We start from the raw sequence: 23,617 nt of genomic DNA, 5'->3' as shown, positions 1-23,617 counted from the left end.
CAGGACTCTTACAGAGAGTTACCCAGGTGTGACCTTGACAAAGGACAAATCAAACACACATTATCCAGCTCTTTCAGACAATGCCTTCTGTTCATAGGAGGTGCAAACTCACACTGGATGCCCAATGAAGCTGCTGCTCTCTAGCAGCTGATCCTTCTCTTTCATCAAGTGAGCGAATCCACAACACACATCACAGAAGCAGGATGGATATGGACACTAATGGGTCTTAGAAGACCCTTAATGAAAGTCATGTTTGAATTGGGAGTGAAGGCCATGTGTAGAGAGGTGACAAACACTCCTAATGGTGCATCTCGCCAGTGGAGATGTAATACCCACAGTAGCCTTTGCTTATGGGACAGCTCTACCATGAAGTGATTGATCTCATCACCAGGTGTGTGCTGTAACCATCCACAACTGCTTAGGGTGCCATAACCTGCATGTCATACAATATCAGTTCCAGCAGATCTAATGAAAGGACATTTTACCCTCACAGACTCCTTTTAATCACCCTTAAAAAAAAAAATCTAGGATATGAAACAGAAGGTTTTAGAGACATTCAATAATATCCAAGTGGTTTTGAAAAAGCTTTTAGAAGAATAAATTGTAAAAAAATGAAAAATACTTTCCACACTGAAAATACCAATACTTACCATCTTAGTAAAAAGATTAACTTTAAAAAAACCTATTTAGTTTAATGTCATTTTTCTTATTAAAACCATCTTGTTAACTTTACTGCTGGACTGCACTCTGAGAGTGCACTGTTAGGATAAAACTGTCTCTTGAACATAAGGGTTCCCTTTGTGTTGCTGGAGGAAAAATACTTCCAAAAAAAAGGTTCAGTCTGAAAATGTTGGAAATAGCTCAAAAAATTTTTGGAGAAAATCTATTTTCTTATACATCTACCTGGCTTGAGATTTGTATTTTCTTCAACACAGCTTACTTGTCAATAGAGAAGGGAAGCTGGAGAAATCAAGCGAGAGGACTACCTGCCTTTCCAGGATGTCACTCAGATGAAACCTCTCCTTGGATTCCAGTTTCAAAAAAGACTTGCATCACCATAAAATGGCCCACAAAACATTCTGCGATTTGTGGGAACGTCCCATTAGAAACAAGGCTGTCCAGTGAATGAATCCACAGGAGCTGACTCTAGTCCTTTTTAGTATAGGGAGGAGAGCAAGGGAAGAAAGTAATTTTTGATACAAACAGAAATGAGAAAACCAAGTCTTGATGCAGGAGCCACCAATGACTGAGTTCTTTTTGTTGCCTTTGATAGACACTCCTCGTGTAACACAAAGCTGTACATGTGCACTGCATTTCTCATTAGTGTGAGAAGACATGTACTGTTGGGATTACATTAGTTTTTCCCAGCCAGATTTTTTGAATAGCTCAAACCCATTGTTCTGAGACAAAGGTGGGCATATGTTTAATTAGTTCTTCCTTTCCTTGTACTAAGAGGATGGAAAACAGACATAAATCCAGCTGACATCAGTATCCTTACTGATGAAAGTAGGATATCCAGGCTTGAGAGTGGAGTGGTCTAGTACCTCTGGGCTGAGGAAAGAAGAGTCATTTGATTTGTCTTTATCACAGCAGCAACAAACCTCAGTGTCTCCCACTTCATAACCCTGTCTTCTCAGGAATGGGAGGCCAAAAGAAAGGAGCTGATAGATTGAAAACTTTGTAGAAAAGACATAAATACCTGGCAAACAGAGGCCTAGAAGAATTAATCACATGACATCAATTCTAGCACTGGTCTTGCTTGCAGTGTATTAACAAACCATTAGATGTCCCTTTGTGCCTTGCGAAGCTCCAGATGGGGCACAATCACTGGAAAAAAAAAGGCAAACAAAGCTGGAGCTCAGTCTGTGCAGAAACCTTTCTGCCTTTTTGCTTGCTTCTGTTGAGGTGATAGTTAGCAAATTCCACCTGTTCAGGAAGGAACATGGAATTTGCAGTTCATGATACCAACAAACAACTGACAGTACACTCTCTGTCTTAGGCAAGTCCTTCTGGGTATGCTGGTTGATGTTAAACTCTGAGGCTGTTGGAGTAGTATGTGGTGAGACAGGTAGACAAGCAGCATGTTCTTGCAATGTTTAAAAAAGAGGTCCAGCTTTGGGATGACTTTTACCTTACCCACCTGCAGTAAGAAATGGCATCCTAAAATACTGATCCAACAGCAACAAGTGAGGCTGCCAGAAAACGTGACAGGCAGTATGTAGCTGGGATAGTTTTTTGGAGCTGGTCTGGTCTGTGGGAGGGACCCTCTGTAAGGTAGTAAACAACATAATTTCCTCCCAGGAAGCAAGAAGCTGTCTCTGTTCTGGATGCTGGCCTCTTAAGCCATCTTCTCCTGTATTATCAGCAGTTTACCACACTGAGCAGTTCCCTAAGGTAGACAGGAAGCGCAGTTTATTATTCAGTCAGAAGTGTAGTTTTATGATCTCTTAATTGGTGAAGAGACAATAATTGCTATTCCAGCTCCGACCACATGCTGCTGCAGAAAGAAAATCAAAGCTGAGTCTGCAAGAAACCTTGTGATAAGTCATGCTAGCAATCCCCAGAGCTACTGCTTTTCTTCCACACTATTGCTTTTCAGGACTTATTATGCTTTCTTCCTTCTTCCCTTTCTCACACTTTCCTTTTGCTGTTTCACAAAGATCCCATTGCCAGTTCTCCCACCTTGCTTCTCGCTATCTCAGAATATGGTCATATATTTTTATGTGTTTTTCTCCCCTTGTTATGTCCACAACTTTGTTCTCCTGTGTGTGAGAGGGCATAGACAAAGCACTGTGAACTCCAGCCTTTAGTATGATGTTTATTTGCCTTCTGGATGATTTTATCCTTATAGATATTTATTATTAGCTGTTTTCATTCCTTGGCATTTCTCAGTGTTGGCACTCAGCTTCCTTTATTATACACACCAGTCAGTGAAATTTATATTCACTGCCCTCTCATAATAATAATAAAAGGGAGGGAACATAGCTCCTTATGTTATGTGCCTTGTGCATTTATTAGCAGCTTAGAAGGTCTCTTTGGCAGCAGTGTTGCTAACAGAGTTCTGGAGCTATCATATTCGAGACAGAAAATGGTATTTGTCCTGCAATGACAAAGACATTACATTCCTCATCTTGCTGACTATCACACTGTCAATTGCTTGGTTGCTTTTTATTAAGACAGTGTTTTGTGCTATTATTTTTTATTTCACTTATATTGCTCATGTACATTTAAAACTGCTGTTCATCTTGCTGCTCGGGGTTTTCTGCAGCACAAGACGTACATGAACTATGACTTCAAGATGTCTATGGAAGAACTGGAGAGGTGAGAAATATATGTGCACATAGCACCATCCATTAAATTTTAGGAACTTGGGTTGAATGGTAGTGTGTAAAACTAGAAAAAAAGTAATGTGCTAGTGGTACATGCTGTGCATGCATTTGCCCATGACACAGAACAACACAACAGGGGCTGCCAGCCAAGCAAATACCCCAAGCCAAATGAAAAAAAACCCATATAGAAAACTCAGAGGAAATTCTTGCAACACCATCCGTGCGACACAAGTAATTTAACAGTTATGTTGACAAAAAGCTGTCCAGGGACTGGCGTGAGGCAGACAAGTCCATTTTACGTGAACCACACCTTGATTTGTTTTGCTACGAGTCTTTGACATATTCCTCAGTGCGAATGTTCAGTGCAGCAGCTAGGCAGGAACTAGGAGGCTTAATATATCTGTTTGCTGTATCATCTCCTAGGGGAGAGATCCGATACCATATTATTACTATTGGACTCCACTTAAGAGGGACTTTTGTCTCCCTACAGCCAATTATTTCTCAGACTTGGCTTGACTTTGGCCCTGAAAGAACCAATCCATAGAAGGCTTATTAGCATTGTAACCACAGATGGATTGCACCTTTGTCATTCCTTCCTTCAAGTTTTGTTCTGTGAAGAAGGAGCTTTGAATTTTAAAATGCAAAAAATAAACCAAACAAATAAACCATGATACTCGGTTAACCAAATCAAATGATACTTGGGATCATCACCTCTACTTTACTCTAACCAAATCAGTAACCAGAAAACAGAAGTAAGGTGGCAGGGCCATGCTAGTAATAGAATGTCATTTACAGAAATATGAAATCCATGCTAAGCTCCACATCTCAGCTCCTGACACAAGGGAAGTCTCTGCTGATAGTCTGCAGCCTTGGCTCAATATTACGGCTCAGAATGGAGCCTCCAGATGTATAACCTGTCACTTGAACTGATTTTCTGACTTGTGAAGTAGTGCGGTCTCCAGACAGATCTTGGGTCACAAGCCTTCTGTGCCAGCAGCATAGCTGCAGAAACACCACAGTGCTGTACTGTGCCACTATATGAGAAGTGTGGAAGGAACAGCAAGGGAGTCCACTTTCTTGCAAAACTGATTGTTCTGAAGTTACAAGGAAATTACCTTCCTACAATCTGCCCAGGACTGCAGTAAGTCAGTCCCACCTTAGGATTTGGGGGGAAAGGGATTGTCAGTGTGTAAAGAGCTGCCCCCCTAAGAAAGGGGACTTGTATAGACAGATAGCAGAAGAAGTTGGCTAGCTCCCCTTGAGCTGGTTTGAATTCAGTGAGTTTGGCAAAGATCTGGGAAGCAAAATTAATATGGGGAAGAAATATTTATGAGGAATTCCACTTAGTTTTTAACTGAAATATGGATTTCAGTTTGTTTGACTTGGGAGAGACATGAAAAGAACATTTGAGTTCCCAACAGCAAAACCTGGGAAGCAGAAAACATCCAGGGAAAAGACTTTCTTTTACTGTGCTATGAATCACTTGACACAATCTCTCATGCCTGTCTCTCATGCCCCTGATCCCAGTTTTAATTAAACTCTGCTCAAAACTGAGTCTCAGTGGTCCTCACGGGAGGCAATGCAGCAGCTGCAGTAGTGATTCGGGCTAGAGGTGAGGAGCAGGAGACTGGTGGAAGTCTTGCTTCTATCTGGGTTATTTTTATACTGCTCTCATCAGCACAGTACCAGTATGACTTCCGCTAGCACAACAGGCTGCACAATTAGCATCTTGTAACTGTGCCTCTTCCTCCTCCTTTCCACCCCCCTGTACACAGGGGGATTTTCTTTTTAGTTAAAGATTATATATGCAGAACTATAACTTTATAGGTCTTCATTAGCAGCTACTGAAGATGGTGGGTTACTAGTGGCTAAGCCAGAAGCACTCTGGCAAGGTAACATAACGTAATGTAACATGAGGATTCTTCACGTGTAACATCTATTCCTTCTTTGAAAAAAATGTATATATACACATATATATTGAAAGCTATCAATGTAGTCAGTACCATCAGGGAAGATACAGGGCCCATTTCCTAAAAGTGCTGCAGGAAGAGCCAGAGTCAGTATGATACCTGAGTGGTAAATGCCGGTGGGTGTTTCTGATGAATGGTAGAGGCAACTCTTCTCCCATGTTCCTCATATCAGTAAGGAAGGTAGGAAGTGAAGCTGAAATATATCAAAATGAGAAGTGAGACTACAATGTACAACTAAGCAGACTTTTTTTGCTGGGCTGTGAACAGGAGGAATACTGTAGATCTCACATGTCTGTCTTCTTCAGTGCCATTTGATCTCTAATTGCTACAGCAGCTTTGATGGGCTATGATCCCCACTGCGGCTTTGAGACAAAGTAAAATATGGGTAAAGTAGGAACTCATCGATTCTGGTACATAATTCATAAAACGTCTGTGTAAAAGATCCAGTTCATGAATTCCAATTTGATGAAATATTCAAAGGAAGATAAATATATTTGCAGCTATTAGGCTCCCTGGCACTTAAAATCTCTCAGGACATTGTGCCAGAGATTTCCCAGCCATGTTAATCACACTGTGCCGTGAGTAAGCTGCTGCAGAGTGCACACTCTGCCAGATGAGGAGAGCCTGGAAAAGCAGGCAGCCAAAGAGCCATACTCCTAGGTCCTGCTACCCTCAGCTCCCAGGGGCATCACAGAATCACAGAATCACAGAATCCCAAGGGTTGGAAGGGACCTCAAAAGATCATCTAGTCCAACCCCCCTGCAAGAGCAGGGTAACCTACAGTACATCACACAGGAACTTGTCCAGGCGGGCCTTGAATATCTCCAGTGTAGGAGACTCCACAACCCCCCTGGGCAACCTGTTCCAGTGCTCTGTCACTCTTACAGTAAAGAAGTTCTTCCTGATGTTAACGTGGAACTTCCTATGCTCCAGTTTACACCCATTGCCCCTTGTCCTATCACTGGATATCACTGAAAAAAGCCTAGCTCCATCATCCTGACACCTACCCTTTACATATTTGTAAACATTGATGAGGTCACCCCTCAGTCTCCTCTTCTCCAAGCTAAAGAGACCCAGCTCCCTCAGCCTCTCCTCATAAGGGAGATGTTCCACTCCCTTAATCATCTTTGTGGCTCTGCGCTGGACTCCTTCAAGCAATTCCCTGTCCTTCTTGAACAGAGGGGCCCAGAACTGGACGCAATATTCCAGATGCGGCCTCACCAAGGCTGAGTAGAGGGGGAGGAGAACCTCTCTTGACCTACTAACCACTCCCTTTCTAATGCACCCTAAGATGCCATTTGCCTTCTTGGCCGCAAGAGCACATTGCTGGCTCATGGTCATCCTCCTATCCACCAGGACCCCCAGGTCCCTTTCCCCTTCACTACTTTCCAGCAGGTCAACCCCCAACCTGTACTGGTACCTGGGGTTGTTCTTCCCCAGATGCAAGACTCTACACTTGCCCTTGTTAAATTTCATCAAGTTTCTCCCCGCCCAACTCTCCAGCCTGTCCAGGTCTCGCTGAATGGCAGCACAGTCCTCTGGTGTGTCAGCCACTCCTCCCAGTTTTGTGTCATCAGCAAACTTGCTGATGGTGCACTCAGTTCCCTCATCCAGGTCATTGATGAAAATATTAAACAGCACCGGTCCCAGCACCGACCCCTGAGGAACTCCACTAGTCACAGACCTCCAGCTAGATTCTGCGCCATTGACCACAACTCTCTGCCTTCTTCCTTTCAACCAGTTCTCGATCCACCTCACTACTTGATCGTCAAGCCCACACTTCCTCAGCTTATCTATGAGGATGCTGTGGGAGACAGTATCAAATGCCTTACTGAAATCAAGAAAAACTACATCTACCGCTCTACCATCATCCCTCCACCTAGTCACTTCCTCATAGAAGGCTATAAGGTTGGTCATACATGACTTCCCCCTCATAAAACCATGTTGGCTGTTCTTAATGACCCCCTCATCCTTGATATGCCTAGTGATCACCTATCACCTATCACCTCTGATATCCCAGAGCCATCATGTTGTCAGCACCCCCCTTTCCCATGAAGCATCATCACTGAAGACACAGACACATATAGTTTCTCTTTTCAGGGAAACATTTAAGGCCTTGTTATGACAATCAGGTCCATTTGACCTCATAAACCAGAAGGCTGTATCAGGTTTAGAAAGTGTCTACCTGCTGAAAGATGAGGAGTTTCATAGACCTAGTGACTACTACTTTTTGTGTTGGGTGAGGTGGTCTCATTCTGTGAGATGGGGGAGGTGCACTGTGCCCCCTTTCCAAAACTCTGGTGGGACAACTGGCCAAACACTGTGTCTGGCAGGGTCTGAGAGCTCTTTTGCGTATTTTCTAAACAGGAAAGTCAGGTGTAAGAAAGTGAAGAGCAGAGGCCATTGAGCTGCAGCCCTTGAGGAGCTTGAAAGTAATTTGTCCGAAAAGTGTTCAAGATCTGATGATCCAAGGACTTCTTGGTGTCCTTCAGTATATGAACTACTCTATGCTCAGAGATGTATAGGAAAGAAAAATTAACATTTTCCTGTGCCTTGAATAAAGGTTCTTTCCCTTATCCAATTTTTATATTTGTTTTAACCTTATAGCACATTTTCTCAAGATTTTGCTTATAGCTGTTTTCTGATTGCATTTTTAGGGTGGGACTCAAAACTTAGGAATATATGGTGTCAAAATGCAAGTACCTCGATGCAGGAATATCCTAATGGTTATAATAAGCATGAATTTATTAGGAGCTCTGTGGGTGACTGAGAAAACAGGAGTCAAAAAACAGAAACAATGGGGATTCAGCAACACTAGAGGAGAAAAATAGTTGAAGGTACTTTGAGAAGTTATCTTCACTGGGAATCATCACTGTTTGGTAGCTTGTCCCAGTTACACTTAAGGAATTGCTTCTTTGTAGGTTTTCATGCTAGTGCTGAAATGGCTTTCCACTGGAACTTTGGGCAGAAATCCACTGAAGCCTTGGAAATGTGTCCATACATTGCTTAGCAGTCATAGGTGTATATATGTAACTATAAAGCTAAAAGAAACACATTTGGTGAGCCAAGGAAGACATGCTCCTTATCTGAGCCACCCATGCCCAGAGTGATGGAAGTCAGGTTATCTTTTCATCTCCATATTAGAAAAGGCTGAACCAGCTGAGATTTGGTATAGAAATGGGATGAATTTTCAGTAAATTCACTGCCAATGGGGAAGATTGTAAAACTTCTACAAACTCCATTTTCTACATATATTTTCTCAAGTGTGGTTTTTTTTAAGTTAAAGTTCTCATTAAACTTATTTTAAATGTCAACCTTCTCTAATCTTCAGATTCCTCGGGAGAGAAAAAGCTTTTATAAGGTCAAAATTAGCTGTAACACAATTGCAATCAATGTCTTCAGGAAGACAAAGATTGTCTCAGTTGCTATTTTCTCCTCTTTCATTATTAATGAAGCTGATGGACCTTGGGTAAAGACAAATATGAGCAGAAAATATTGTTGCCAAGCACCTTAAAAGGTTTTCATCTGGAGCACTGAGAGTTATTACATTTCCAGAGAACACAGAATAATTTGTTTATCTCTTCAGTAGTTGTGCTCTTTCATTCAATGCTGTTGCAAGTTGTTTTATATTATAATACTAGCGCAAACAGATCCATAGAGAGACTATTTACTTTCAGAATGTAGTAACCTATTTGTGTACATTAAGATATTAGCATGCAGACTGCAGGGTATTCCTGAATTAGGTAAAAATAAAGGAAATCAGTCTGCTCAGATGTTTTCCATAGTCAGTGAAGGCAGAGAGCTCTTCTAAGCAGGCCAACTTACGGCATTTAACATTTAAGTATAACCATTGTCTCTTTACAGTCTGTAAAATGAGTCTGGCCTGCCCCATATTAGCATTATTCTTTTAAATAACCCCATGAATAGAGCATTCGTTGACAGAGTGACACTGAGGAAGGTTAAATCCAGCTTTAACAACCAAGTGCATTTATAATGGATTAGTTAAACTGCATTAAATCCTTGCACAGCCTCTGGAAAATGGAAGTGAGTAAGCTAAGCTGAATAAAGGCTACATTTGTTCTGAAGAAGCATCCATCACCAGCTCTGAATGCAGCCAAACAAGCTTTAAAAACAAACACAGATTATTATTTTTCTGATTTTTTCTGATCATTTTTTCTGTTGACTGTATGGTCAATATTCTTATAAGCATCCGCACAAGGTAGATTGCCTGCTGTAAGTTTATACCCTGCTTTACCTTCTACTACTTTTTCCACAGACAGATCTTAGCAGTCTAAAGCATCCCCCCTGGAATTGCTGATATGATATCTACAGAGCTCTAGCTATTGCGGTGGAAATTGAAGAGGATCTCATTTGCCAGACCTTGCTGACTAGCCTAGTGAGAGCCAGAGAGGTTAACCACTTATCAAGGGAAAGTGGTTTGTGTTTTTTTTTACCTCTCCTGTTTGACATACTGTGTCAGATGATGTTTGTCTGCATTTGCCTCAAGAAATGAATTTTACTTAAGCAAAAGTTTTCCTTTATTGGTCTTCATATCTGGCCTGGAAGCATTCAGTAAGTGGAGTCAACAGTTATCTCAATATTTCACTTATGACTTTATAAGACTTATGGCTAATTTGGCAAAAAGTGCAGATAAAATACAGAATATCAAACATCAAAGAATACTGCAGGTGGTGCAAGGAGAAAGCTGGTTTTGGAGCAGACCTAAGCTGGTATAATTGCAGAGGTTTTCCCAGGTCAGAAATCATATGCATCATCAGAGCCATGAGGCATTGTTACAGACATGGAAAAGGAAGTGAAGTGCTGGTCACTGCCAGATTATGTCACAGTTCCTTGTTCACAGTTTGCTTCATGATATTCATCCCTTGTCTTTCCTTCCTTTGGCAATCTGGCTATGAAGGAGCATACAGATGTTCACTGTAATATTTACAGAAGCATTTTTGCTAATCTTAATCTTTTTTGAAAGCTCTTTAAATTGCTGTGGAGAGAAAAAAAGCTATTTGAAAGGAAACTGATTTCGGATGCCGTAAGGTAGACTTTCTTCCTAGTACATTCCACATCCTTTTATTCATCAGAAAAATGTGATCCATGGGTGAAACACAGAAAATACTCCTGCTCACAGAGTAGGATTTGATAAAAGAGATTTATCTGCACAAGATTGCAGGTGGAAAGGATCTCCTCAGAGTTGAGAAACAGCACTCAGGAAACTCCTATAATATTAATTTAGTGTTGTTGTCTGTCTCACGCTTGAACTGGACTTGATATTAGTGGCCAGCATTCACACACAGATAAGCAAAATGCATCTCACAGCTGATCAGTCACTATTGCAGATCTGGACATCAGAACAGAGAGGGTTCTCTCTGTTTTGCTTCCAGTGCCAGTGACTGGCAAAAACAAGGATTAGGACAGGACTGTCAACATGACACCATGGGAGACAAAGGAGGATTGAAGTCAAGTATGCTGGAATGAAGAGCTACAGCATCAAGGGCCCACACTGCATCAAGGGCCAGCTTTTGAAGGAGATTTTCTGAGGTTAGGAAAGTTTTACGAAACAGAGCACTGATCAGTTGCACTCAGATGAATAAAGCAGCAAAACTTCTTTAAAAAAAAAAAAAAAGAGAGAGACGGGTAACATGATAAAATATTCAAGAAGGCAAGCAGAAGGGATTCTAAAGTGGAGAAGGAAAATTATCTCATGAATGGCACTGCACTAGCTCAGCTTTCATTTCCACACCAAAGATGACTACCTCATTAGGAAAAGGCAGAAGGTTGCATCTATAGAGTCTGGAGGAAATTATATTTAATAGGAATTGAAGTGAGAAGAAAAAGTGTGACCTGGTTAACTGTGCGGTTAGATCGAAAAATATTTTTTCTTAGGAATGCTAACATCAGTGGACCTAGCAGTTTAATAACTTGCCCCTCTCCACATTATGGCCCAGATCTCCATACCCTCTTACATTTGTGTCACAACCACAAGTGTAGCTGTCCAGAAATAGCTAGAAATTACACAAAAGGATCAACTAGGGCCTTAGCTTCTGTGCCAGCCCTGATGATGTGTTTGTGTTTTCATAGTGGCTTTGTTATAACCTTGGGGAATGTCATGCTACTTCTAATTCCGAACAGGATCAAGATGAGCTGTCAGTTTCCACAAGACACTGTGAATAGCTTACAGGGAAGAAGTTCCCACTGCAAATTCAGAAGACCAGCCAAGCACAAAATCTGCTGGTTTATACCTAAACACTGGGGAAGGAGATATTTTAGAGGGATTCATCTCACCTAACTTCCCTTTGATTAAAGAGCAGTGTCTATAATGCAGTTGTATATCTGACTCAATGACCTTGGCTCTGTTTCGTAGTTAATCAAGACCTACTCAGTACAGCTAATAGAGACTAGATAACAATTCTTTCTCTTACCACTTTTTCACAGAATGTTTTCCAGTAGTTCCAGAAGCCTCTGCCATGAGGAACATAGGCTATTCTAAAAAGACACCATTCCTTGTCCCAGAGAATTTCTACTTCAGTTCATCAAGACAGAAAAAACTAGGAGAAATGCATTATTATCATGTACTACAACTGTGTTGTTTCTTTCCCCTTGTTACTAAGTGACGCAAACTGCATATAAATTAACTTCCAACCAGCAAGCGTCAGGAGGATGTGAAATAGCATTATTTGGAACAGAGTTCCAAAGGAAAGTGTGCAGTGCCCCAGTAACAGTGGAGAGATACAGCTAGACCTTCGGTTCACCTTTCTTCCAGAGGCAAACACACATGCAGCTTCTTCATGGAAAAATGTAGTGCCGTTCTCTTCAGAAAAACACATTGATAGTTCATGCAAAGGATCACATTTTTGCATTGTAAAAATACTGTGGCATGGCAGATGCCATAAAGGTCCACACTTGCACACTTAAGCTTATTGCCCTTAATGCAATGAAAGTAGACTGAGCTCCATTATGGTGTTGCATTTTGCATAAGGTAAGGACTCTCACACAGAGAGTTACAGATGACTGACAACTCAGTAGGCCAGCAGAAGTTTATCATCTGTCTGAAAACTGAGATTTCTGAGGATTCCAATTTTTCCACTCTAATTGTGTCTATTGCCATAACTTAGCACAGAGTAGGTCTTACTCCATGAGTGATCCCATCAGGCTTCAGTGCAAATTTTGCCTTGTTAGAGGAAAACAGGCAAAATGTAAGCAGAACAATGAAGAAAAGAAAACATGTTGCTGGGGTCCTATGGAGCAGGTAAAATTGCTTACACGGAAGATTAAGACGAGATGTCCTGATGATTCCTAATGGCCTTAACAATCCATGAGACCTGAACATATGAGAGGGATAAGTAAGATGAAAATCAAAAAGAAATATAGGACTTTGCTTATTAGTCTTGATAAGTTTAATCTGCCTTTAAATTTGGCTAACAATAACCTCCCATGTGGCCATCAGATACACCCCACTAACGTAGCTTTTTTTGCTACAGTGAAGGTTGGATGTAGCTTAGAGTATCTTGTCTGAACTCTATCAGTAACAGTGTCAAACTGACTTTTCCAGCATATTTTATAAAATGCAGCAAACAGCAGTGGGAATAAGAGTAAACATGGCAATCCCACCTTCCTTGGTCTACAGACAAAGCTAATTTTTCATGAGTTTCTTACTGATAGAGGCAAGCTTAAGGAAAATAATTTTTACTGTTTACATTCATAGTAATAAGCTCAAGAGCCAGAGACCTAGCATGAAAAATGTTAACAATTGAAAATGCTTATGGGTATTTAATTTTAAGTATATATATATATATATCTGTGTGTATATATATTATTGGAATTAGGGGCAGCTTCTTTCTGGAAGAGTGTACAATTAGACCCAAACACCATAACCTTAGATGGTGTTTTTGAGAAGACTGTACTTATTTCTAGGATTAGTCTTTGTAAAGTTCAGATGAGCCATAATTATATAGAAGAAGATATTAAAAGGTCAAGACAAGAGGTGCATTTCTTCTCTCCTTGAATTTATGGCTTATGAATCAACTAAAACAAATCTTTAAAAAATGTTCCAGCATATCAGCACAAACATAACCTGGATATCTTTACCAAAAGAATTCAGGAACCTCTGTTCCATTGACTCTCAATAAAGTTTAATCTCTTAAGCACCTGTTATTTTGAAAATGGGACTTAACTCCAGATCCACAAAGATATTTAGTCCTGTAACTCCTGTTTATTTGAATGGAAATACCTTTGAGGACATGAATTCTAAATCTAAGCAAGCACATGTGAAAATGTTATTTTAAATATCTAGCACCAGGGACATATTTCCCTGAAAGTTAATTCAGATTAAAAATGTTATTTTAAATATCTAGCACCAGGGACATATTTCCCTGAAAGTTAATTCAGATTAAAGTACCATGTAGAATAGGAAATATTCTAGAATAAATGTGAATGCAAGCAATGATTCACTACCAGCAACCTGTGGTAATTTAACAAGTCACTGAATTCTGGTCAAGGCACACTAAACCTCTGGTGGGGAAGTTTGTGCTCTTGCTGCTTGTAAGGTAATGAGGCTTAATATCAAGCATCAGATGATGATATAAAAATTAGTGTTTTTCTGCCCATAACCTGTGCATAGACATGATTGCGCTTTATTTCCATTAAACTAAATCCGTTACATTAAAATGAAGCAAGGCACTGTTACTCTTCAGTAGGGCTGTAGTCTTTCAGGCAAGACTAGGCAGTTCAGCTAGGCATCTAGGCTAACTTAGGTTTCTTTTATAGACTATAAACATAGTGGGGAGATACAACCATTGGCCAAAGGCAATTCATCCTGTTCTAAGACGACATCTAAGAGAGTCACTATCAGTTAGAGAGCAAATCTAAGCAAGCAGGCTGAAGAAATCACTTACTGTACAAGGTGAAAGTAAAAAAGATTAATCCTGTCTCAGACATCCAAGTACAAAGCTAATTAGAAATTGTGGAATAGGTTTTCCTGAATAATTCCATGCACAAGGTAGCTTTAAATCTTCATAAACTGACCACAGTGATATGCGGAACACCAGAAGTTACATCCAGTGCATTTGGTTTAAACCATTGAAAGAAAAAAAACGGAAACAAAAGGGAACTACTACGGTGCTCTTGCCTACTGTGTAATAAATCAGGAATGAAAATAACCGAAATTATTTAAAATTTGGCAGTTCAGATTCTAAAGATTATTCCCAGGAAAGTTCAACATTTATATTATAATGCAAATATTAAGATGGGGGAGGTGAGGCATGTTAGGTTTATCTCTTCACAGTTTTCTTGCATGTTAAAACAGTGCATTTTGGGGTAGAGTTTCCGAAAATGTGGCTGAAAATATCATCATGCAAAATCATTTACTTACGATCTTTTCTGATTTACAAAATGTTGTATCTGCTGCTTCAGGCTTTGAGTCTACAAATGGATTTGAACAAGTAGATTTAGTTTACTGAAATGCTTAGTCCACACCACCTTTTTATCATGGGGTATTTCACACATACTAGTTACCTAGCTGAAAATTATGTCTTTCATTAACATTTAAGAAAGGTTAACATCTCTAGAGTTAAAGCCTTTGTTTATGGGGTCAAACAAATACTTTAACCACAGTTCATTACAGCTTCTGTCTTTTTGCTACCATATGAGAAACAAAAGCCAGTTCTTTCAAATTCTGTTTATCTACATGCAATACAGGAAGGAATTTATCTTATTTTTTTTCTTTTTGTCACGAAAAAATCACCACTGTGTAATGTTATGGGACTGCACTGAATTTCACAGTGACCCAATAGCTTCTATCACACAGTCTTGGAGCAGTTAGGAAGCAATCTAATGCATTTGGCCAGTTGCACTGTGCTCTGTGCGAAAGGCCAGAACCCTTCCTGACCCTGTGGTGATGAGATTCAACCTCCCTTTTATTGGGTTAATAAAACTATAAATATTGTCAATGGCCTTAAAAGCATTCATTCCTTTTTAAAGTCTACTCACTGCATTTGGTTTGATTACCTTGTCTGGCAATAAACTACAGATTATTAATTATTATTAGGAAATGCTTGTGCGTTATTTCAAAGGTGTGAATAGTGCCTCTCAGCTAGGAAAAAACCAAGGAGAAAGATTCTGGCCCCCTTTATTTCTATTGTTTTTTTTCTTTCCTGCCATGCTGTAGGAATACCTGGAGGGAGGGACACAATATCCATTTACTCTTCACAGTGTTAGCTCCCATAACTCTAGTTTTGGGAAAGCACCTGCCTCTGTGGTCATATTAGGGGCATACATGGTGACTGCTGCAGAGGCCAGCACAGACTGTGCCGCCTCCACTTGCAGTGGCAATGTAAGGCTGTTTAGCTTATACCAAGGGACAAGTGCTAGCTCATCACTCAACAGAGGTGAGTGAGTAGAGGCAGGATGCAACTGGCTGTGCTGGCTGGTAAGGATACATGCTGGGCCAGGCTAAGTGAGAGGAGCAACAAGACTGTGGTCTCGCCCAGCAGACTTCACAGAAGCATGGAGGTGGCAAGCCATCTCTGATGGAGACTGTGTGGAAAATTCAAGGCACCTTTATAAGGGGAGGTGGCACACATTAAAGGCCTGGGAACACTTCAACTTGCACAATCCCTTTTTGTGTAGAGTGGGCTTCCTGTCTAACCATGCTGCAAGCTCTTCAGCAGCTACTGGGATCATCAACTTTTCCCACTAAACAGACATGCACCAAGGAATCCTCTGGGCTAGTGGTGGTCATCTGGCCACTGTGTGGCTTTTCTTCATTATCCTCTCCCAAGCCAAGCTGAGGAAGCCCATGCTGAAGGACCTGACTAAGCCTCTGGTATGCAAGGCTTTCCACTGGGGTACTGGTTACTCTGTGGTTAGGCAAGGAACTGGCTTATATGGTTCACATCATCTCTTGGATGAGACCACCCTGATACTATGCAGTTACCTTAAAGTCACCCTCAGCTCAAAATGGATCTTGAAGGTAAAAGCAAATAAAAATAATATTTATTTACAAAATCCAAAATAAACACTATAGTTACAAAGATTTATAAAGACACAGGCAAAAAAATGGAAAGAAAAGTACATTTAATCTACTTATCCTGAGATTAAATCTAAAGGTAAGTCGCTTCCCTTGTATCTAGCCAACAAGCTGTTAGACACTTATTTAACCCATGTGGCTAGGGAATCAATCCTTGGGGACAATCTACATCTTTATTCACATTTATAGGAGGTATCCCTAAGATACAAAAGTAAGTTAGATTTTATAACTAATTATTCTGTTCAGGTTTCCCTGGAGGTACGTGTAGATTCTTAACTCCCTTTCTCTCTCCATTTCCTCCCCTCAAGGCTTATCGATTCTTAACTTATTTCATTTCATATAAACATGCAAAATGACATCTGCATTTTATACAAACAGACTTTTTTTTTTGTTCCTTATTGAGCCTAGACATAAGATTACTCAGTTATAGAAAGGTGCTGGCAAATCTGGATGATTGATATCCACCTCTTTTTATGGGCTAAGGAACAGACTCACTTTCTTCATGAATCTTCTGGTGATTGGGCTAGAATAGTAGTGTCTTTGTTTTGGTTCACTTTGGTTCAATGGGAAAAATAGAGTTTGCATCTACTATATCCCTGTAAATGTGACCTACAAGTTCACGTCTGATTCACTTCATGAAGAATGAATGCCCACCACTGCTGCTCAACCCATGTTTACCTTCTTGTGCCCCTTTCCCCTGGCTCTAGGCTGCAGTAGTCCTCTAAAATGACTGTGAGCTTAACATTACAAATTACATGCTTGTTCACAGTGTCGCCATAGGGAATGTAAAGAGCTGTGCTTGCAGAATCACCCCTGGTTTAGGTATTACCTATTATGATACGACCTGGAGAATAATATATTAATTTCCTTTCTTTCAGTGAGCTAAAGGATATTGTTCCTTTGGTTTGGAAGTAGTTAGAGGCATATTAGTTGCCATAAGTAGAAAAGAGAGTAGGGAAGTAAAATAGTGTATGTCAATTCGTTGTACAGGAGCCTCCAATGCAGCTTAAGGAAGAAAGGCTCCAGGGCTCTGTTCATTTCTCTCACTGCAGGCATCTAAAACCATCTGGGATGCCCTACAGTATTCTGCCTCTCTTCCAGATGCTGCTTCAGTGTCCCATAGGTTCTGTGCCATGTCTGGCAGCCCTCTGTGAATGTTTCAGATACTCCCAGGGCATTTCAAATGTTCCTGAATGCTTATGCTCAGGGGGAGTGAATTACGTGTTCAATATCTATCATCACATGCACTCACTTGGAGCAATGTCTTTTACTACCTGTATGCAACTCTCATCTCTGTTGTTCTGCTGTTATCCAAGGACCTTCATCAAAATCAGAGTCTGTGTATGCCAGGAGGTCTGCACAAAACTCATGAGAAACACTCCCTAGCCTAAAAGTATGAGAAAAATATAAAGGTGTCATGCCTGGGCTCATGCAAGGACCTCTTGCAGAAAGAAGAACTAAATTCACATATGAATCTAAACAACAGCTACCCATTCCAGACTGTCCTTTTGTATGGACCATCTGCAGTATCTGCGGTGTCTTTGTCTGCAAGAAATCTAACAGTTTGTGACCCAGCAGGGCTGGTAAAGAAGGGTTGAGTCTGAGTCTGTAAAATATAAGCTGAATTAAGATAAAATCAGTCCTGAAATGCAATTATCCCTTTTCTGTTCCCTGAAATATCTCCACTTTCCCTGTCTTTTCCTACCTTCATTTCATGCCACTTGAAGTAAGATTTATTTTCAAGCAGAAGTGGTGAATTATGGTCAGGGTACTGCAACCTCTCAGACCTTATATACCACAGAAAGCTCTTTACCAGCGATGTGTTGCTAAGAGTATTTTTGCAAAAACTTCACCTACTCCATGGGGATTTCTTTACACACACGCAACACAAGGAGCAGTTCAATGTTATGGTGCTTCTGTATGTATGTATCTCTTCTCCTTGTTTCTGCTTGTCCTGTTCAGACTGCAGTATGTATTTCTGGGATTTTACAGGTGTCAAACAAGAGTGGTCTTCTTCAAAATAATTCATAATCCCTGCCAAGCATGAAATTAGAACAGGAAGATCTTTTTTCTACTCAGAACCACTGAGAAAGCAGTCCAATTTGGAGAGCCCCTCTTGGATGCCCCTGATGTGTCTTTGTGCCTTGCTTAAGGCAGAACTCCTGCTGGTTCACTTCCCAGTTTCAAAAGGGAAAAAAGACCATGTACGCATAAGATACTGCCCTGCTGGGCAGTTGTGATGTGCAGGTCTAGTGCTGTGACTGTCAGGGTTGCCTGCCTGCTGGCAACCACTTTGCCCTGCATTGTCTGGTTTTAGTGGCACAGAAGATAAAGCTCACAGAAGAGTGGCTCTCTGCAAAGGTTGCCACACGTTAGGTCAGGTACTTGAACTAACTGGCAGCAATAGGTGAGCACTGCAGGCTAAGTAAGGGCCTTATCCAGCAGAAACATTTCTGGCACCCAAACCCATCACCATGTAGCATACTACAGAGGTGAACCATGGGATATAGGCATTTCATCTTGACTTTTCTCCTGAGTGATGGAGGTAAGCTTCCTGAGGAACTCCACTGACAGCAGTGCTGGCCAGACAGCTGCATGCTGAGCTTAGATGGCACAATCTTAGTGCAAGAGCAAGCCTTAGCCCTTCCCTTGTCAACGCTGAAGCTCCACATGCTTCCGTTTCCATTTCCCTCTCAAACTATAGGCTCAGAGACATGGCCTTTGTCTTCTGCTCACTCGTGACTGGAAGATGTTAATTTGCAGGTCTAGCCACCCAGCACATGCAGCCAGCCACTGCTTCCTTAGTGAAAAGAGGCTAGAAAAGAGAAGGGAACAGAATTAGTTTATTGGGGTAATCATATCCTGAGTTGCTAGCTGCTACCTACTAACCAAGCACATAGCTTCACTTCAGTTTAACTAGCAGCACTTGATGAAATGTTGTGAAAGGTTTGTTTCCCCATATTGAGAATTAACAAAGACAGGGTATAACTTGGGGAGTAGCAATATAAACCCAAACCTTTTACCTCCACTTTTTTTTTGGTTTATCACCTCTTTAGACTATCTCAGTACTGCAAAGACTAGGAGTCAATGACAGTTGCACACTGGTTTGCATTGCCCTAGTCAAACCTGTAGCATTGTTACAACAAAAGACTATCATACAGATTGCACTTGTGCTGAGTTCTTGGCAAAAGGAACAAGCTGTTTTTGAAGCCTTTTATTCTGAGAGATGGTCTAATCAATCAGATATTGCTGGGGAGTGCTGACAAAGGCATAATGGAAACTACTCTATGGACACAGCAATTAGTTTGACATCTTCACCATCATATAGCTGTCTAGAAAGCACATTTCCAGATGAGTTTGGCTGCCTGCTCACTGTAATGTTGTGAAGTTCTGGCTATTTGTTGTAGTACTTCAGTGGGAAGATAACCTACTTTGGAAAAAATCTGATACTAAAGATTTTGTCCTTCAAGTATTTGATTCTGGCTCTCAGAAATATCTGTATGTAAAAAAAGGAAAGGAAAAAGTTGTTTGTCTGATGATGCTGTGTATCTGATGAATGCTCAGCAGGGAGTAATAGAAAGATGCAAATCAAAATCTTTGTTAAAAAAAAAACAACAACAAAACCAACCCAAAACCAACAACCCACAAAAGAAAGATATTAATAATTGCAAACCAACCTCAAAAAGATGAATTGAAAAATCAACCGACTGTAAATCAATTGCATACAAATAGATAAAGCAAAGACAGAAGGATGGTGGTTGACTGGTTGGTTTGTTTTGCTTTACGGAGTCCTGTCACAGTGGATATGACATGCACATTAGCCCCAGATGAATTCATAATGATCAAAAAAGTCATTACATGACATAACAAATGAATTATTAATGACAGAACACAGAGTAGAAAGTGTCCCCTGAGCTAAGTGGTAGGCAAGGGGTTTAGCACAATGCATTGCCAGGAGGGAACAGGGGTTCAGTTACTGATCCCAGCCTCTTCCTCCCCAGAGATCAGGAGGTAGGATGACTCAGTGTTGCATAGCTAGTGTCTGCAATGAAGGCATCTCTTGCCACCATTTCATTAGTCTTTCTGACTTACTGAAGGCTGACATTTTATGGCTTCACCTAGTGTTTGCGTTGTCATGATTCAGAAGAATGTCTTTTAACTGTACAGTGTCACACAGAGGAAAATGATGGGACAGGAGTCTGAGCTCATTAGTAGACACGCAGCACACCAGGAAAGACAACCCAAGCAAAGACATCTGGATATCACAATCTGAAAGAAAAGCAGACATTTTGAAATGAGCAGTTGGTTACCTGCTGCAAGTGACCAATGTCCTCCACTGGATACAAGAGCTAAGACAGCTCCTACCTGCTCTTCCAAATCAGGTATACCACATCTTCAGAGCTGGCTGCTGCCAGCTGGATTCATGGGGCTTGGAGCTCTACTTTCACTGATTCCTACCACCATCTGTGGGATGCAAGCATTTTTGTACTGTGGGACTGACTTCTAGTGGCTCTAGAGTTAGCTCAGGAAATGTTCCTAAAACCCACAAGGCAACAAGCAACAGTTCCATTTTCAAAGCAAGCTGAGGCAGCAAAGGCAATTCTGGGAGTTCTATTTAGATCCAGACACCACTGTGTCTTCCTCCTGCGATGTAACCCTCCTCCTTGCCTTTCCTAAGAGAAAAACTTGAGGGTGTTTGGAGAACAGTGGGGAGAATTGGCTACTTCAGAGCTGGTTTTTTGTTGAAGAAGTTTCTGCTGGGGCATCTCCTCTGCTTTCAACAGTGGTTATATAAAGCAAGGAAAATAGAGACTATTACCCCACAGTTCCCCTCCCTTCTGTGCATTGAACTTCCTAGAGCTGTGTCAGGAAACAGTTGGGGGCAATTTGTTTAATTTATATCTCATCTCGTGGTTCTCTAAGGACTCCTGAGGTTTAGGTTTCCTGCTTTCTCAGAGAGCAAATTATTGTTCTGGCTTGTTCTATTTTCCCATTAGATTTCAAAACAAAACAAAACAAAAAACCCAAAATAAAAGAAGATAAAATTCATTGTGACTCTAATGCATGGCTTTCAATAGGTAACAAAGGCAGGGATTTGAATTTCCTTTATTAGCTAAAAAAAAAAAAAAGAAAGATGATGGATGATGCTGTGCAAGGGCGCTAGGACTGATCTGGGAGATTGCAAGAATGGGGAAAAACCTAGAGGGCTCAGGAAGAGAAAGGGAAAACTAAACCCACATGGGGGGAAAAGGAAAAGGCAAGGCCTGGGGGTGGGAATGCAGGCTGGGACTGTGGGGGAGCAGGGCTGTTTCTGTGTCTCCAAGTCCTAAATGAAGGGACTCACATGTTTCACTTAAATTGAAGAAAACGGTTTTGTTGTCAGTTAACTCGGTACAGACATACTGTCAAAGGAATACTTGTACTCATGGAAAAAAAACCAGTGATGGCTGCAGCTGCATTTTTAAACAGGGCTCTGTTTCATCAGCGTGAAGGCTGGACTCAGCATGGAGGGATGGCATAGGCAGGGAGGATTAAATTCGAAGGACGAGGTGTTCCTCATTCCCTCCCTGACTTGGGCATGGCTTAACCTGCATCCAGTGCTGTGGTCTGGGATCACAGGCAGCTGTCACTGTTATTCCCCTATATGGGAGTCCTGCACTGCAGAGATTCAGAGATCAGCAATGAGCAGCTTCACTTTGTTTAATTTGCACCCCACTGACATTAACAAGAGCATAATTTGCATAGAGCATTTGCCTCGCTGGCCTCCAAACTGTCTCTGGGGCAGAGGCACATGATGTGCATTGGGAATCACACATCCCTTGGTATCCCAGAAGGCACCATAGCCAGCCTAAGCAGCTGGTGGGTGAAATCCGAACAGGGAGGGAAATGGGCAGCGCTGTTCCAGTGGAGATGCCTCTGTTGTGGCTACCACTGATCTCAGGTCAGAAGAACAGGTTTGGTGAGAGAGGAAAGCAAGCAATGTGCACCTACTCCCTTGTCTCCACACCCCATGCAACCAGAAACCTTCACACCCTTCCACAAATCCAACCTGATGCATGATTTCTTTTGCATGTGGAATCAGCAGCCTGAGTCTGTGATCTTTCTTTACTGTGATCTTTCCCCTGGCTTTTATACACCCTGCAGGTGGGCCAAAGGTATTACTAAACCACTTAACTCTTTTCTGGCTGCACTCCCACCTCCACTCATTAACAGGAAAAGGGAGGGCTGGAGCAGCAGTGACCAGGCAGATTTGAGACCCAAATGCTGAGGGATTTCCTGGGAGCCACACGAGCATTTGACAGGGTCTCATAGCTCATATCTCACACACAGTGTATTTTTCCAAGAAGGAAGACTTCCGACACAAGCGCTTACAAGATGTGCTGGGTGTCCCATGATACTTCAGGAGATGTGAAATATCGCTTTTTGTTTCTATCATCAATACCACTGCTGCTGTTCTTTGGTACCATCTTGCAAGGGGCAGCTGGCTCTGGCTCAGTTATCCTACAACATGATTGAAGAAGCAGACCAGGAAGGTGACAAGGACAAAATAGATGAGACCCCCTCAGTCTTTGCAAGGCAGCTACAACCCTTTCAAGTCAGGGAGGGTGAGACAGGAGCTGCGTCGTGTCCATGATGTTCATGGGAAGGCTCAGGGGGACACCCCTGTGTCATCTTCTTCTGTCTCCAAATCTGAGAAACCTGCTGCAGCCATGTCTCGTGGCCAGACCTGGAGGAGTTAAAAGGATCCAGCAGGGCACAGAGAGGAGTCCCACTTTACAACAGCAACCATTCCTGCAAGCCAGGGCCACAGGATAAACTCGGAGTTGCTGCCAGTCAGTTCAAGAGGGAGCAGCAGGCAGTTATTTGACTGCCTTTCATCTGGAGCTGTTTTGGTATTTGTATTTATTTCTTCGTGTGTTTCTCCCTATTAAAGTAAAAGGAGAAGAAAAAAAAAAAAGAAAAGGGGATGAAAGGAAGCAGTTCTTGTCTTCTACTAAATTTGATGGTAAGAAAATCAGGATGCAAATTACCAATAGCACACCAAAAAAAATGTGATAACATCTAGTTAAGGCTGTTAAATTGCTCCTTCAGCTGTGGGGTTAAGAGAGGAGTGTGGCAGTTCAGGAGTCTGAAAAGGAGCTAAGATTTTTATTTAAAATACAGCTAAACAACAGCAGAAATAAATATTCAGAAGACATTTAACTTCACCACTGGAGCATATGCTAAGGGCTTGAGCACATTTAACAACAGGAGGGGCTGAGGGATGCCTCAGAGAGGACTTT

This window comes from Lathamus discolor, chromosome 1 (genome assembly GCF_037157495.1).
Source record: "Lathamus discolor isolate bLatDis1 chromosome 1, bLatDis1.hap1, whole genome shotgun sequence".
Classification (NCBI taxonomy): domain Eukaryota; kingdom Metazoa; phylum Chordata; class Aves; order Psittaciformes; family Psittacidae; genus Lathamus; species Lathamus discolor.
The sequence above is the reverse complement of the archived record's forward strand: the minus strand, read 5'-3'. Positions refer to the sequence as shown.